Source organism: Mobula hypostoma, chromosome 7 (assembly GCF_963921235.1).
Source record: "Mobula hypostoma chromosome 7, sMobHyp1.1, whole genome shotgun sequence".
NCBI lineage: Eukaryota > Metazoa > Chordata > Chondrichthyes > Myliobatiformes > Myliobatidae > Mobula > Mobula hypostoma.
The window spans coordinates 50,180,378-50,197,413 of record NC_086103.1 but is presented as its reverse complement, the minus strand read 5'-3'; positions in this window follow the sequence as shown (position 1 = coordinate 50,197,413).

Here is a 17,036-nt window from a genome sequence, read left to right as displayed (position 1 = left end):
GATCAGAAGTGGAAAAGGTGAGTATTTTCAAGTTACTGGATGTCAACATCTCTGAGAATCTATCCTGGATCCAACATATTAATGCAATTGCAAAGAAGGCATGACAGCAACTATACTTCATTTGGAGTTTGAGGATAATTAGCATGTGACCAAAGACACTCGCAAATTTCTACAGATGTACTGTGGAGAGCATTCTAATTGGTTACATCACCATCTAGTATGGAAGGGCTATTGCACAAAAGCTACAGAAAGTTGTAAACTCAGCCAACACCATCATGTGCACTAGCCGTCACACCATCCAGGACACCTTTAAAAGGTAATACCTCAAAAAGCCAGCATCCGTCATTAAGGACCCCATCACCCAGGACATTGCCCTCTTCTCAATGCTACTATCATGGAAGTCCAGGAGTCTAAAGACATACTCTCAGCTGTCAGTTTAAGATGGCACTACTGAACGTGTGAGACTGGTCATTCAAAAGGCAAGAAATTTGAGTAAAAATATTTTATGAAATACATTGTGGTAAGTTATCTCCGCAAACAATGAAGAGGTGAGTGAAAGTGAAGTGAATTCAAGGGATGAACCGTGCTGGTATGTTGCAGAATCCACGCAGATCGATTGAGCCATGCGGAGAGGAGAAGCGGAGGCCGAGGAGTTCTGAAACTTGTACAAATGGACCGGGTGCAATGTTGAATCGCTGTTTTCTGAGCCGATTTGGAGATATCAATAATGGCTTCGAGCTAGGCAATGAAATCTGGGAGTTGCCTCGAGCGAGTTGCTGGGCATTGTGTTCTAGGCCTGGAGCCTTTCGCGACAGTGGTGCCCAGATCCTAGTGCAAGGTATGGTATGCTGTTTCAACAATTTAAACAGTATACTGGGAAGAAAGGGCATCAGGATCAGCGGTAAGAGCCAATTTTGCTTGCTGTCTCGTAATGGTCACTCCTCTCTCCGTGGCTGCTCCATGCCACTAATATGATGGACTGATACCAAGGCTTGGGCGTACTCCAGGCTGCTCCAAGGTTTGGGTCTAAGGACTCTTTTTGTTTGGAATGTTGTTGCTCACTTCTATCGTTTGCATGATTTATGGTTTTTCTTTATTTCTCTGTGCATATACTCACACACACACACACACACACACACACATACATACACACACCAAATACTACTGTAATTCATAGCTTTTTATTAAGTATTGTAATGTATTGCTGCCACAAAACAACAAATTTCACAACATATGCTACTGATACTAAAGCTGTTTCTGATTCTTATTTTGAAGCGTGAAAGAAAGAGAGAGAAAGAGAGGAAAACAGAAATAGATAAATAGATCAGGGACATGCCAAAGGAGAGATGTGAAGAGGAAGAGAAGAGATGGATTTTACTGTGGAAAAAATATACTGAATTGATTTTTGTCATTGAAAACCTCTAACAAGAAGTGAAAACTTAACTTGATTTATTATGCATTGTTTGTGAAATCAAACAAAGCTGAAACATAATTTGAATTACACTGCAACTTGTCATGTTAATCTTGTTGTGTGTCCAAAGTTAGTTACAAAAAGCAATAGTATAATTGAAGATTTGAATTTGGTTGCCTTTTGTGGACAAGCACTTGTCTGTATTGGCATGATGTAAATATTGCCAGTAATTGTAATAATACATTGAACAAAGATGTCCCAAATGGCAAGTTTGCAAATTTTAAGAATAAAATACATTGTGTGAAAATTTTGCAAATATAAGGATGATTAGGAACAAAGAAGGATGCAAAATGAACTTTTATAAGGCTGATCTATTGCATCTGTAAAGTGATTAATCACTAGGATGATCTAGTTGATCTCACGATTAAAAAACATAAGTATTGTGTGGCTAATTTCCTATCATCTTTCTGAAAGAAGTGACATCATTAAATAGCTAGAAATTGTAGGCATCCATCTCCTGGAGCCAAATAATAGGAAGACTGATTTTAATAATGTAATATACATGATTTACATAATTTAACCTTTATCAATGAGCAGTGAAGGGTGAAAATAGTGATAAATATTTCTGTACTGAAAAGAAAAGATTGTGAGCAATGGAGGAAGATAAAAGGTTAGATAATATGCAATTTTATTATCTCAAAATGAGAGAAATTTGCATTAGACTGGGAAAAAAGTAAACTATTATGGACCATAAAACATAAATACGCCAAAAATATGTTGAAAATGCATTTTGACAGGATTTTCCATGGGACCAAATGCTCTTCTAACAAAAAATCCAAGTCTGTAGATGTAATCAGCATTATGAGGTTCTGAGGAAATGAATCGCATTTCCCAGTTCTAGGAAATTTTGAAGGCTAAAACAGAAGACCGAAGTTCTCAGGAACCCAGGACAAGGAGTTTATTTCCACACTCATGTAGGTGGACTCAATGACTGAGTCATTGAGGCTTTGGTTAAGATGTAGAAATTATGGAATATTTAGTATGTCGAAACTAGTTACAATGAACATGAAATGGAGAGTAGGTGATTAATAAGAAAGCAGAGTGTGCATGACAAAATCACTAAGGAAATAAGCACTCATTTACATTAAAACTACATTAATCCGATGTTACTTTTTCAACTGTACTTTTTTTTCCATAGATACTGCCTGGCCTGCTGAGTTCCTTCAGCATTTTGTGTGTGTTACTAGAGGAAACAACACTGGTGGAGAAGCTACCTCTCAAAGTTCCTCTGAATTTTATTTATCCCAGTGATATTTTTCACTTTTTCTAAATCCCTGACAGCATAGGCTAAATCTGTCACATCTTTCATTATAGGAGAACCATGTTATCTAAGGAATCAAACATTTGCTGTGAGCTGCAAGAAGAAAAACGATGTGAACTGTACCTGTGTAGAAACCTGTGTGGGTGAGTTTTTAAAGTGGAAAATTCACTGCATCAGCAAAGTTCCATTCTCTCAACCTCTTAATTTTTTCAGATGCTGTAAATGAAGTGTGAATGAGAGGCAAGAGTGGATATTGACACTAAAGAGGTAGTAATGTGGGACAAAGAAATGGTGGATGAATTCAATAAGTATTTTGTATCAGTCTTCACTGGGGAAGACACCAGTAGCATGCTAGGAATTAGACAGGGACAGAGGGCAGGAGTGTAGTTGCTATGACTAAGGAGAAAGAGCTTGAGAAGCTGAAATGTCTGAAGGTAGATAAGTCTCTTGGACCAAATGCACTATACCCCCAGGGTTCTGAAAGAAATAGCTGAAGGGTTTGTGGAGCTATTAGTAGTGATCTTTCAAGAACCACTACATTCTGGAATAATTCTGGAGGACTGGAAAATTGCAAATTACACTCCTCCCTTTAGGGAAGGAGAGAAGCAAAAGACAAGAAGTTAAAGGCCATTTAGCCTAACTCAGTGATTGTTAAGATTTTAGAGTCCATTATTAAGGATGAGGTTTTGAAGTACATGGTAGTATGTGATAAAATAAGTCAAAATCAGCCTGATCTTCTTAAGTGAGATACCTTGCTTGACAAATCTGTTGGAATTTGCTGAATTTGCAGGGGCCTGCTGAAGGGTCTCGGCCTGAAATGTTGATTGTAATTTTTTTCCATAGATGTTGCCTGGCCTGCTGAGTTCCTCCAGCATTTTGTGTGTTTTGCTCAGATTTCCAACATCTGCAGATTTTTTTTCTTGCTTCTGTTTCCTCTAGTAATTGGCATAATCTCAGGTTAAGGGGTAAATCACATAGACCAACATGAGGAGGAACTTCTCCTCTCAAAGAATTGTGATTCCTTGAAATTCTCTAACCCAGAGAGTTCTATTCATTGAGTCATTAGATCTACTGTATTCAAGGCTGGCATGGAAAGAATACTTGACAATAGGAGTTATTGTGAACAGAGCTCTTTGGTGATTGTAGAGGACAAGAGGCATCCCCTACACAAACAGTTCAGTGCACCACCTCGCAACTATACCTGAGTAAGTATAAACTAGGATAGTTTCCCGGGAGTGTTTCTCATCCAAGCTTCACATCACAGTGACCCAGTTAAATGTTTCCTTACTTCATTATATCTCCGAGGTACTCTCCTTGTGACCTGAGAAAAATTGATAGTCACGTTGGAACTTCTGAAAGGTGTCTGTTTCCAGGGCGGCAGGCCCCTGGAAACAGCCAGCATAATAGTGTCAGCACAATAGTGGACTTAATTGTGGTAGAAGGGGTGGAGTAGGAAGTGGAGTGTGGGGGTGAAGGTCAAAGAAAGAACTCTACAGATCCTGAGAAACAGCAACATCAAATGCTCTTATTATGGTATTGGCACTTCCACCACTTTGACTCATTGCTGTTAAATTCTGTATGTATTAATAAAAAAAATCACAGAGCAAGCACTGAAAAATAGGCACATTTGATACCTAATATTTAGATAGGGAGACAAATTTGAAAGAGCAACATGATTCCTTCAAGATGGAAGCACTGAGAAAGGCATTTGATTAGCCATTGCAAGGGTGCTTTTGAATAATGTCAGATTATTTCTTCATCTTTATAAAGAACCAGCAAAAATGAGGGTCAATTTTATTCCAGTGTACTTAAAACACCAAGCTCTAAAGCTACATTAAAAATAAGATCATAAATGATTTATGCAATAGATCTGCAGAGGAGAACAGCACATCAAATCTCCAACACAAAAACTCATAATAGGGTAATTTCATCTCAAAAGTGAATTTCTTATTATTATATCATAGCTAAAAAGATTGAGTAAAAATTAGAAAGTTTCCCGGAAAGAAATCAGAGAATTATCTAGTGTTGTGGCTGAACAACTGTGGAACGATACATACTAATTAATCTATACTCTCGTCAGAACATAATGCACACTTTTATTCAATTTAGTGACGAAAAATTCATATTAATGTTACAAAGAACAGATCAATATACAGAATTGTTAAAATAAACTAAGTCCCTAAAAATGCACCCCCAGATAACATGACAAAAATCTATATGAAAAGTAACGCAATCAATTTCTATACAGTTCAAGGAATGTGTATTCCAAGACTGTCAAGTGGGGAAACTATTTGTTAACTCATGCTAACTAGATTTAATAATTCCTTTCATATTGCTACATAAACATACCTATCTAACAAGCAGTGGAAATAGTTTCACAGTATGGACTATAGCAACTGACAAAAGTCACTTACCACTGCTTTTTCAGAGGCAACTAGGAATGTACAATAAATTCTAGGCTTGTCTGTGATTAACATATTTCATGAGTTAATTAAGAAAATCATTTTTGATAATCTGGTCTTTGAGTTTAGGCTTGGGAGTCCTAATAACAGCATAAATCATAAAATGTTTAGAATCATGAGCCTTCCAATCTCATGAATGTCAGCTGACTTCAAACACCACATGGCTAAAATGACTGCAAGAACCTGTTAGGAAGGCAGCAGTAAGCACACTCTCACAAACTTAACCACATGCCCAATTCATTCTCATCAGGTGGGCTGCATTAAAATCCTCTGTCATTTATGTGTGAACTTGAAAGCAGAAATACATGCTGCCAGAACCCTTGTATCACAACGGTAATTAGGAATGAGTCATAGCTAAAACGTTACACCTTTGACCACCTAGACTGCCTGTACTTAAATTTCCCAGATCATTTGGGATGAATTTTGGCACTCTTATGCCAGATTATTATAAAGGTTAGATGATAACATCACAGAAACAGCAAAACCCATGCCATAGATAAAATTGCTGTTAGGAATGAAGAATAATACAATAATATGACCAGAAAGTGAAACATATGAAAATATACATGAAAACTAACATTCCAAATATCATTATCCTGAAGTAAACAACTACTGTTCTCCACTTATTAGTGTGGATTTTGCAACAGGGCATATGAACCTTAGAGAATGATTGGACACACAGCTGATTTAACCAAGTTTGTTTAAGAATTGATAATGTAATAGCAGAACATTGGAAAAGAATGATTTAGAGCCAAATCATGTGAAGAGTGAAAAATAAAGTGAAAGGAAGGAAGAGGAAAAAAAACAGAAAGGGAAGTTATTTTTATTTTTCTTTCCCCAGTTTTAATATCAATAAGCCTCAACAACAATTTACAGTAGAAACAATTTTCCACAGTTTAAAATGTTCCTTTTCTGAGCTGAAACCAATGCTTTGTAAGATGTAAACATTAATCCCTACAAAAAAGTATTTATTCTGTTAATTCTAACTCTCTTTATGATAAGTTTAATGGAAAAAAATCAACAATTTTATGACAGTCACAAAGATGCTGAAATTGAACTGAGTTCTTCACAAGCTATTGACAGACTGGTTCAAATTATCCAGAATTCATTTTGAAGTATAGCAAATAATCAATATCTCTAACTTACTATATTGTTTTTGATTTTTCACCTTACTAATGATGGATGAGATTTACTTGTCATTAGGACTGCTATCCAGCAACTTTAGTAGTGCCACATGTTCCTATATGATACATGAGGTTGCAGGGTCTTCTGAGTTTACAAGACCACTTTGATAAATAATAAAAGTTGGCAATTACTATAAAGTAAAACTGTATAGAGTAAAGATGGGGCATCCAATATGATATTATTTATTTCATGCCAGACTGCTGGTTATAATTGCAATGTTTTCCCCAGGAAATTTGGAGTTGTAGTTTATTGGGAAATAATAATTGATCATTCTTCACTCATCATGAGTCTACTTATCTGTCAATGTTACACCTATTTAAAACAATCATACAGCAATTATTTTATTATAAGAATGGAGCAAATGAATAAACAGTCATAGAAACATAGAAAATAGGTGCAGGAGTAGGCCATTCGGCCCTTCGATCCTGCACCGCCATGTATTATGATCATCCAACTCAGGACCCTGCACCAGCCTTCCCTCCATACCCCCCGATCCCCGTAGCCACAAGGGCCATATCTAACTCCCTCTTAAATATAGCCAATGAACTGGCCTCAACTGCTTCCTGTGGTGGAGAATTCCACGGATTCACCACTCTCTGTGTGAAGAAGTTTTTCCTAATCTCAGTCCTAAAAGGCTTCCCCCTTATCCTCAAACTGTGACCCCTTACACTGGACTTCCCCAACATCGGGAACAATCCCCCTGCATCTAGCCTGTCCAACCCCTTTAGGATTTTATACGTTTCAATCAGATCCCCCCTCAATCTTCTAAATTCCAACGAGTACAAGCCCAGTTCATCCAGTCTTTCTTCATATGAAAGTCCTGCCATCCCAGGAATCAATCTGGTGAACCTTCTTTGTACTCCCTCTATGGCAAGGGTGTCTTTCCTCAGATTAGGGGACCAAAACTGCACACAATACTCCAAGTGTGGTCTCACCAAGGCCTTGTACAACTTCAGTAGTACCTCCCTGCTCCTGTACTCGATTCCTCTCGCTATAAATGCCAGCATACCATTCGCCTTTTTCACCACCTGCTGTACCTGCATGCCCACTTTCAATGACTGGTGTATAATGACACCCAGGTCTCGTTGCACCTCCCCTTTTCCTAATCGGCCACCATTCAGATAATAATCTGTTTTCCTATTTTTGCCACCAAAGTGGATAACTTCACATTTATCCACATTAAATTGCATCTGCCATGAATTTGCCCACTCACCTAATCTATCCAAGTCACCCTGCATCCTCTTAGCATCTTCCTCACAGCTAACACTGCCACCCAGCTTCGTGTCATCCGCAAACTTGGAGATGCTGCATTTAATTCCCTCATCCAAGTCATTAATATATATTGTAAACAACTGGGGTCCCAGCACTGAGCCTTGCAGTACCCCACTAGTCACTGCCTGCCATTCTGAAAAGGTCCCGTTTATTCCCACTCTTTGCTTCCTGTCTGCTAACCAATTCTCTATCCACATCAATACCTTACCCCCAATACCGTGTGCTTTAAGTTTGCACACTAATCTCCTGTGTGGGATCTTGTCAAAAGCCTTTTGAAAATCCAACTATACCACATCCACTGGTTCTCCCCTATCCACTCTACTAGTTACATCCTCAAAAAATTCTATGAGATTTGTCAGACATGATTTTCCTTTCACAAATCCATGTTGACTTTGTCCAATCATTTCACCGCTTTCCAAATGTGCTGTTATCACATCCTTGATAACTGACTCCAGCAGTTTCCCCACCACCGACGTTAGGCTAACTTGGTTAATTCCCCGGTTTCTCTCTCCCTCCTTTTTTAAAAAGTGGGGTTACATTAGCCACCCTCCAATCCTCAGGAACTAGTCCAGAATCTAACGAGTTTTGAAAAATTATCACTAATGCATCCACTATTTCTTGGGCTACTTCCTTAAGCACTCTGGGATGCAGACCATCTGGCCCTGGGGATTTATCTGCCTTTAATCCCTTCAATTTACATAACACCACTTCCCTACTAACATGTATTTTGCTCAGTTCCTCCATCTCACTGGACCCTCTGTCTCCTACTATTTCTGGAAGATTATTTATGTCCTCCTTAGTGAAGACAGAACTAAAGTAATTATTCAATTGGTCTGCCATGTCCTTGCTCCCCATAATCAATTCACCTGTTTCTGTCTGTAGGGGACCTACATTTGTCTTTACCAGTCTTTTCCTTTTTACATATCTATAAAAGCTTTTACAGTCAGTTTTTATGTTCCCTGCCAGTTTTCTCTCATAATCTTTTCTCCCCTTCCTAATTAAGCCCTTTGTCCTCCTCTGCTGAACTCTGAATTTCTCCCAGTCCTCAGGTGAGCCACTTTTTCTGGCTAATTTGTAGGCTTCTTCTTTGGAATTAATACTATCCCTAATTTCTCTTGTCAGCCACGGGTGCACTACCTTCCTTGATTTATTCTTTTGCCAAGCTGGGATAAACAATTGTTGTAGTTCATCCATGCAATCTTTAAATGCTTGCCGTTGCATATCCACCGTCAATCCTTTAAGTGTCATTTGCCAGTCTATCTTAGCTAATTCACGTCTCATACCTTCAAAGTTACCCCTCTTTAAGTTCAGAACCTTTGTTTCTGAATTAACTATGTCACTCTCCATCTTAATGAAGAATTCCACCATATTATGGTCACTCTTACCCAAGGGGCCTCTCACGACAAGATTGCTAATTAACCCTTCCTCATTGCTCAAAACCCAGTCTAGAATAGCCTGCTCTCTAGTTGGTTCCTCGACATGTTGGTTCAAAAAACCATCCTGCATACATTCCAAGAAATCCTCTTCCTCAGTACCTTTACCAATTTGGTTCACCCAATCTACATGTAGATTGAAGTCACCCATTATAACTGCTGTTCCTTTATTGCACACATTTCTAATTTCCTGTTTAATACCATCTCCGACCTCACTACTACTGTTAGGTGGCTTGTACACAATTCCCACCAGCGTTTTCTGCCCCTTAGTGTTATGCAGCTCTACCCATATCGATTCCACATCTTCCCGGCTTATGTCCTTCCTTTCTATTGCGTTAATCTCATCTTTAACCAGCAACTCCACCCCACCTCCTTTTCTTTCATGTCTATCCCTCCTGAATATTGAATATCCCTGAATGTTGAGCTCCCATCCTTGGTCACCCTGTGATCTCAACTATATCATAATCATTAATAACAATCTGCACTTTCAATTCATCCACCTTGTTACGAATGCTCCTTGCATTGACACACAAAGCCTTCAGGCGCTCTTTTACAACTCTCTTAGCCCTTATACAATTATGTTGAAAAGTGGCCCTTTTTGATGCTTGCCCTGGATTTGTCGGCCTGCCACTTTTACTTTTCTCCTTACGAGATAACCTCCAGGTAACAGATTTTCCCATTGGTTGTAAGAATTTCAGATGAGCAGAATGGTGGAAATGACAGAAAATGTTCACTCGACTTAGAAGAATTAACAATTTCTACTTAAGCTGAGGCAGTGCAGGTTGACATCTCATGACCTTAAAAGGTCACCAGAAACTTGAGATGGCATTTCTTTCCATTAATCCCACCTTTGTCATTGTCATTGTTACATAAAATTTAGACTAAAACATGTTTACAGTATGACTAAAGTTATCAATGAGGTCTAGATCTCTGGAAAAAAAATGGCTATGAAAGGAACCTTTTCCTTTTAAAATATGTGCCAGTTCCTTTTACAGATAAATTCTGATGCAGATTTAATCACCTAGCAAATAGATAGAATGGAGCCTTTGCTAAAGACTGGAAATGATCCAGGAACACTTGATCACCATGGAAACACCAGCTTACATATGCACTGAAGCAAGGTGATGCTCAGTCCCTGAAGACAATAGTAAAGCTTACAGAAGTGCAAAGATTCATTAATTTGATATACTGTTATGATATTATAACATTTCCACGTTACTTAATGTTTTGTTTGCAGGTTTTAAAATGTCTTCTTTATCTCGGCATATATATTTTTACCTAATTCATTCATGAAATTATACTGAAGATTTAGTATTTAAACAATAAATATTCTCCATTTTAACCAATACCTGGCTGAGGTCACCCATAGCGAGATATCCTCCAGGTAACAGATTTTCCCATTGGTTGTAAGAATTTCAGATGAGCAGAATGGTGGAAATAACAGAAAATGTTCACTAGACTTAGAAGAATTAACAATTTCTACTTAAGCTGAGGCAGTGCAGGTTGACATCTCATGACCTTAAAAGGTCACCAGAAACTTGAGATGGCATTTCTTTCCATTAATCCCACCTTTGTGGCTCCACTACACCTCATTTTCTAATGTTTACCATGGAAGCTATTAGACAACAATTTTAACTTCGACTTCTCCATCGCCAAGCTTCAATTGAAGATGTTCTTTTACTTATATGAATACAATTTACACATTCCTACATGCAATCCAATGAACCTCTAGGTACATCCAACAGCAATACTGGTGAACAGCAAACTGGCATTTAGCAATTTATTGGATCATAAAGTACAGCATTGAGTTGTTGTCCACTCTTGCAGATTGAGTTCATCCCACTCCTCAACCCCTACCTCACCCTTCTTTTTATTTTATTCCTTTTATTTATTCAAATGTCTTTTTATGGTTACTAATGAATTTGCTTGCACCATTCTATTCATCGTATAAAACATTTTTTTTCCTCGTGTCACCGTTAGTCATTTTCTCATTCTGGGCACATCAGTAAACACATTACTCCGCCATTTCATTTTTCAAATTTAAACACCTCTATCAAATCTTACAGTATTCTCTGAAAGAGGTGAAACAGGCTCAGCTTCTCTCCTTGGAATGGTAACCCCTTGTCACTGGATCTATTTCTGTAAATTTATTCAGTAAACCTTCACATCTTTCCAGAATATGGTGCCCAGAATTTTATGAATGGCTACCATAACTTCCTGACTTTTATACATCATCCATCTATTTATAAGGTATATTTCGTTAAGCACTGAGTTAGATGTGTTCTTGCACCCTACCTCCTCTTAAAATGCCACAACTCAACCACCTGCTAAGCTGGAGGGTTCCTTGATGAAGTTATACACGGTTGGACAACGTGCAGAGATATCAACATACCACACTTCTGTCCCCCCAGCTGTTTCACACAATGTTTGTGCCCATATTGCTACTGGAATAAAAGTAGATATGTATGGCATCCATTACATGCAGCAGCTTGCCTTTTAAATTTATTTTACAAAATGCATCCAGTTCACTGCAGTGTTGCAGAATATAAATGCCCTCTGCTGTTGCTCTGGGCACAATGCAAAAGTAAAGCTAATAATCAAACAGCATTTGGGGAGGATTTTGCAGGCAGAGTTAAAATGTTATTCATTTGACAGTAATGTCAGATACTGATACTACGCCCGGATAGTGGAGAGCACACCTGTGGCTGTCCCCCTCAGTAACAAATATCTTGTTCTGGATGCTGAGGGGATAACCTGACAGGGGACACCCACGGTGACCGGGTCTCTGGCAATGAGCCTGGCGCTGTTGTGCAGGAGGGAAGGAGGGAGAAGAGGAATGCGGTAGTCATATGGGATTCCATAGTCAGGGGAACGGACAGGAGATTCTGTGAGCCTGATAGAGATACCCGCATGGTGTGTTGCCTCCCAGGTGCCAGGGTACGGGATGTCTCGGATCGGGTCCAGAATATTCTGAAGGGAGAGGGCAAGCAGCCAATTGTCTTGGTACATGTTGGTACCAATGACATAGATAGGAGAAGGGAGACGGTCCTGAAGAGAGATTTCTGGGAGTTAGGAAGGAAGCTGAGAAGCAGGACCTCCAGGGTAGTAATCTCGGGATTGCTACCTGTGCCACATGCTAGCGAGGGCAAGAATAGTAGGATCAGGCAGATGAATGCGTGGCTGAGAGACTGGTGCAGGGGGCAGGGCTTCAGATTCTTGGATCACTGGGATCTCTTCTGGGGGAAGTATGACCTGTTCAAAAAGGACGGGTTACACCTGAACCCGAAAGGGACCAATATCCTGGCGGGAAGGTTTAATATAGCTGTTAGGGAGGGTTTAAACTAATTTGGCAGGGGGATGGGAACCAGAATGATAGAAGGAGGAAGGGGAAAACAGAAATAAATCTAAGATAGTGAGCAGTAACGATGTCAGGAAAGACAGGCAGGTGATGGGGCAAATTTGTAGCCATTGGGATGAGGTGCAGTGCAATAAAGTTGCAGTGCAATTAAAGCGAAAAGTACCAAATACTGGTCTTAAGGTGTTATACTTAAATGCACGCAGCATAAGGAATAAGGTGGATGATCTTGTCGTACAGCTACAGATTGGCAGGTATGATATTGTGGCCATCACTGAGATATGGCTAAAGGATGCATGTCTCTGGGAGCTGAACGTCCAAGGATACACGGTGTATCGGAAGGATAGGAAGGTAGGCAGAGGGGGTGGCGTAGCTTTACAATATTCGTAAGAAATTATATCAGATCATTAGAAAGAGGTGATATAGGATCGGAAGATGCAGAATCTTTATGGGTTGAGCTAAGAAATCGCAGGGGTAAAAGGACCCTGATGGCAGTTATATACAGGCCTCCAAACAGCTGCAGTGATGTGGACTACAAATTACAACTGGAAATAGAAAAGGTTTGTCAGAAGGGCAGTGTTATGATAATTGTGGGGGATTTTAACATGCGAGTGGATTGGGAAAATCAGGTCAGCACTGCATCTCAAGAGAGAGAATTTGTAGAATGTCTAAGGGATGGCTTTTTAGAACAGCTTGTTGTTGAGCCCACTAGGGGATCAGCAGTACTGGATTGGGTATTGTATAATGAACTGGAGGTGATTAGAGAGATTGATGTGAAGGAACCTTTAGGAGGCAGTGATCATAACATGATTGAGTTCCCTGTGAAATTTGAAAAAGAGAAGCCGAAAACTGATGTGTCAGTACTTCAGTGTAGTAAAGGAAATTGTAGTGGCATGAGACAGGAACTGGCCAAAGTTGACTGAAAAGGGACACTGGCGGGAAGGACAGCAGAGCAGCAGTGGTTGGAGTTTAAGCGAGAAGTGAGGAAGATGCAAGACAGGTATATTCCAAAAAAGAAGAAATTTTCAAATAGAGAAAGGATGCAACCGTGGCTGACAAGAGAAGTCAAAGCCAAAGTTAAAGCAAAGGAGAGAGCATACAAGGAGGCAAAAATTAGTGGGAAGACAGAGGATTGGGAAGTCTTTAAAAGCTTACAAAAGGAAACTAAGAAGGTCATTAAGAGGGAAAAGAGGAACTATGAAAGGAAGCTAGCAAATAATATCGAAGAGGATACTAAAAGCTTTTTCAAGTATATAAAGAGTAAAAGACCAGTGAGGGTAGATATAGGACCGATAGAAAATGATGCTGGAGAAATTGTAATGGGAGGTAAGGAGATAGCAGAGGAACTGAATGAGTATTTTGCATCAGTCTTCACTGAGGAAGACATCAGCAGTATACCGGACACTCAAGGGTTGCAGGGAAGAGAAGTGTGCGCAGTCACAATTATGACAGAGAAAGTACTCAGGAAGCTGAATAGTCTAAAGGTAGATAAATCTCCCGGACCAGATGGAATGCATCCTCGTGTTCTGAAGGAAGTAGCTGTGGAGATTGTGGAGACATTAGCGATGATCTTTCAAAAGTCGATAGATTCTGGCATGGTTCCGGAGGACTGGAAGATTGCAAATGTCACTCTGCTATTTAAGAAGGGGGCAAGGAAGCAAAAAGGAAATTATAGACCTGTTAGTTTGACATCGGTGGTTGGGAAATTAATGGAGTCGATTGTCAAGGATGAGGTTACGGAGTATCTGGAGGCATATGACAAGATAGGCAGCATGGTTTCCTTAAAGGAAAATCCTGCCTGACAAACCTATTGCAATTTTTTGAGCAAATTACAAGTAGGCTAGACAAGGGAGATGCAGAGGATGTTGTATATTTGGATTTTTAGAAGGCCTTTGACAAGGTGCCACACATGAGGCTGCTTAACAAGATAAGAGCCCATGGAATTATGGGAAAGTTACATACGTGGATAGGGCATTGGCTGTTTGGCAGGAAGCAGAAAGTGGGAATAAAGGGATCCTATTCTGGTTGGCTGCCGGTTAGCAGTGGTGTTCCACAGGGGTCTGTGTTGGGGCCGCTTCTTTTTACGTTGTACATCAACAATTTGGATTATGGAATAGATGGCTTTGTGGCTAAGTTTGCTGATGATACGAAGATAGGTGGAGGGGCCAGTAGTGCTGAGGAAACAGAGTCTGCAGAGAGACTTGGATAGATTGGAATGAATGGGCAAAGAAGAGGCAAATGAAATACAATATTGGAAAGTGTATGGTTATGCACTTTGGCAGAAGAAATAAATGGGCAGACTATTATTTAAATGGGGAGAGAATTCAAAGTTCTGAGATGCAACGGGACTTGGGAGTCCTTGTGCAGGATACCCTTAAGGTTAACCTCCAGGTTGAGTTGGTGGTGAAGAAGGCGAATGCAACGTTGGCATTCATTTCTAGAGGAATAGAGTATAGGAGCAGGGATGTGATGTTCAGGCTACGTAAGGCACTGGTAAGACCTCACTTGGAGTACTGTGGGCAGTTTTGGTCTCCTTATTTAAGAAAGGACGTGCTGACATTGGAGAGGGTACAAAGAAGATTCACTAGAATGATTCCGGGAATGAGAGGGTTAACATATGAGGAACGTTTGTCCACTCTTGGACTGTATTCCTTGGAGTTTAGAAGAATGAGGGGGGACCTCATAGAAACATTTTGAATGTTGAAAGGCATGGACAGAGTGGATGTGGCAAAGCTGTTTCCCATGATGGGGGTGTCTAGTACGAGAGGGCATGACTTAAGGATCGAAGGGCACCTATTCAGAACAGAGATGCAAATCAATTTTTTTAGCCTGAGGGTGGTGAATCAATGGAATTTGTTTCCACAGGTGGCAGTGGAGGCCAAGTCATTGGGTGTATTTAAGGCAGAGATTGATGGGTATCTGAGTAGCCAGGGCATCAAAGGTCATGGTGAGAAGGCGGGGGAGTGGGATTAAATGGGAGCATGGATCAGCTCATGATAAAATGGCAGAGCAGACTCAATGGGCCAAATGGCCAACTTCTGCTCTTTGTCTTATGGTCTTATGAAACAAAGAAGTCACAAAATTGGATGAATTTTAGATGTTTGGTTGGTTGGTTGCCAATTCAAAACAATAGGTGGTATAATAAAAAAATAAAGGAACATCATTTATGTGAGCAATTTTCACAACTTTAAGTTGCCTTCTATTGGAATTAAGTTAGAATTAATATGATTTCATTACTGAACAAGGTCCATGCAGCTAAGGAAGTCTCTTTACGTAGCTCTATTCTACATGTTAAAACCTCGTACGAAGCAGACAGTGGAGTCAACGTTAACCTTAGCCCAGTGGCACATCTCAGGCTCCCATTCTGAGCTGGTTACCAGGAGCACAAAAGATTGAGGTTAGAAATTGAGTGACTAAATGCACCTGCTGCCTGAGATGCTAACTGACTGGTCTCTGAAATGAATTAAAATACGTAGGGTGCCACAGTTGTGTGGTAGCTAGTATGACACTGTTACAGCTCAGGCATTGGAGTTCAAAGTTCAATTCTGATGCCATTTGTAAGATGGCTGCACGTTCTCCCCGTGATTGCATAGGTTTCTTCTGGGTGCTCCAGTTTCCTCCCACAGTTCAAAGATGTACCGGTTAGTGAGTTAATTAGTCATTATAAATTGCCCTGTGATTAGGCTAGGGTTAAACATGTGGGTTATTACATGGCATAGCTCATTGGGTGGGAAGAGCCAGTTCCATTCTGTATTACTAAACAATGAAATGAAATGAAATAAAATAAAATATCCATTAAGATCAGATTCCATTCAAGAGAAAATCAGAGTCACAGTAGAACAAGCTGGTTTTGTAAACTCCTTTGAAAGCTCCCGTTCTACTGGCTCCTTCTGCACAAATTGTCTGCCAAAATTAGACGGTGCTAATTTTTCAAATTTCAAGGTAAATTTACCATCAAAGCACATACAGGTCACCACATACTATCCTGAGATGCAGTTTCTTGCAGACATTCATAGCAGAATAAGAGAATAAATGAAAAACTATTGACAAGTACTGACAAACAACCAATCTGCAAAAGAAGACGAGCTGTGCAAAACAATAGTAGTGGATATAAATACATAAATAATACTGAGAACTTGAGGTGTAGAGTACTTGAAAGTGCATCCATTAGTTGTGGAATCAGTTCACTGTTGGGGTAAGTGAGATTAATCACGCTAGTTCACGAGCCTGATGGCTGAAGGGTAAAATCTTTCCTGTCCGGGTATCCATCTTCCATTTGAAAATGATACATGTCAAGTTCTGTTTTTGCATACCTCGTTAGTCAACATAATACAATATTTTTTGATTTACATTAGCAGAGGCCAACCATCTAATCATCATGCTCTGAAATTCCTCTCCTACCACTTAACAGATTCTTTCAACAGTCCTAAAATTTATATTATACCAGCCTTTTGGTCACTGGATTTAATGTTTTCATCTCCATCAGATTAACATTTTAAAAACACCTTTATAAGGTGCTTTGGAAGATTTTCTACATTATAGGTACCATATAAACCTATGGTTAGGCAAAGCCTGAGTATATTTATATCTCAGTTAT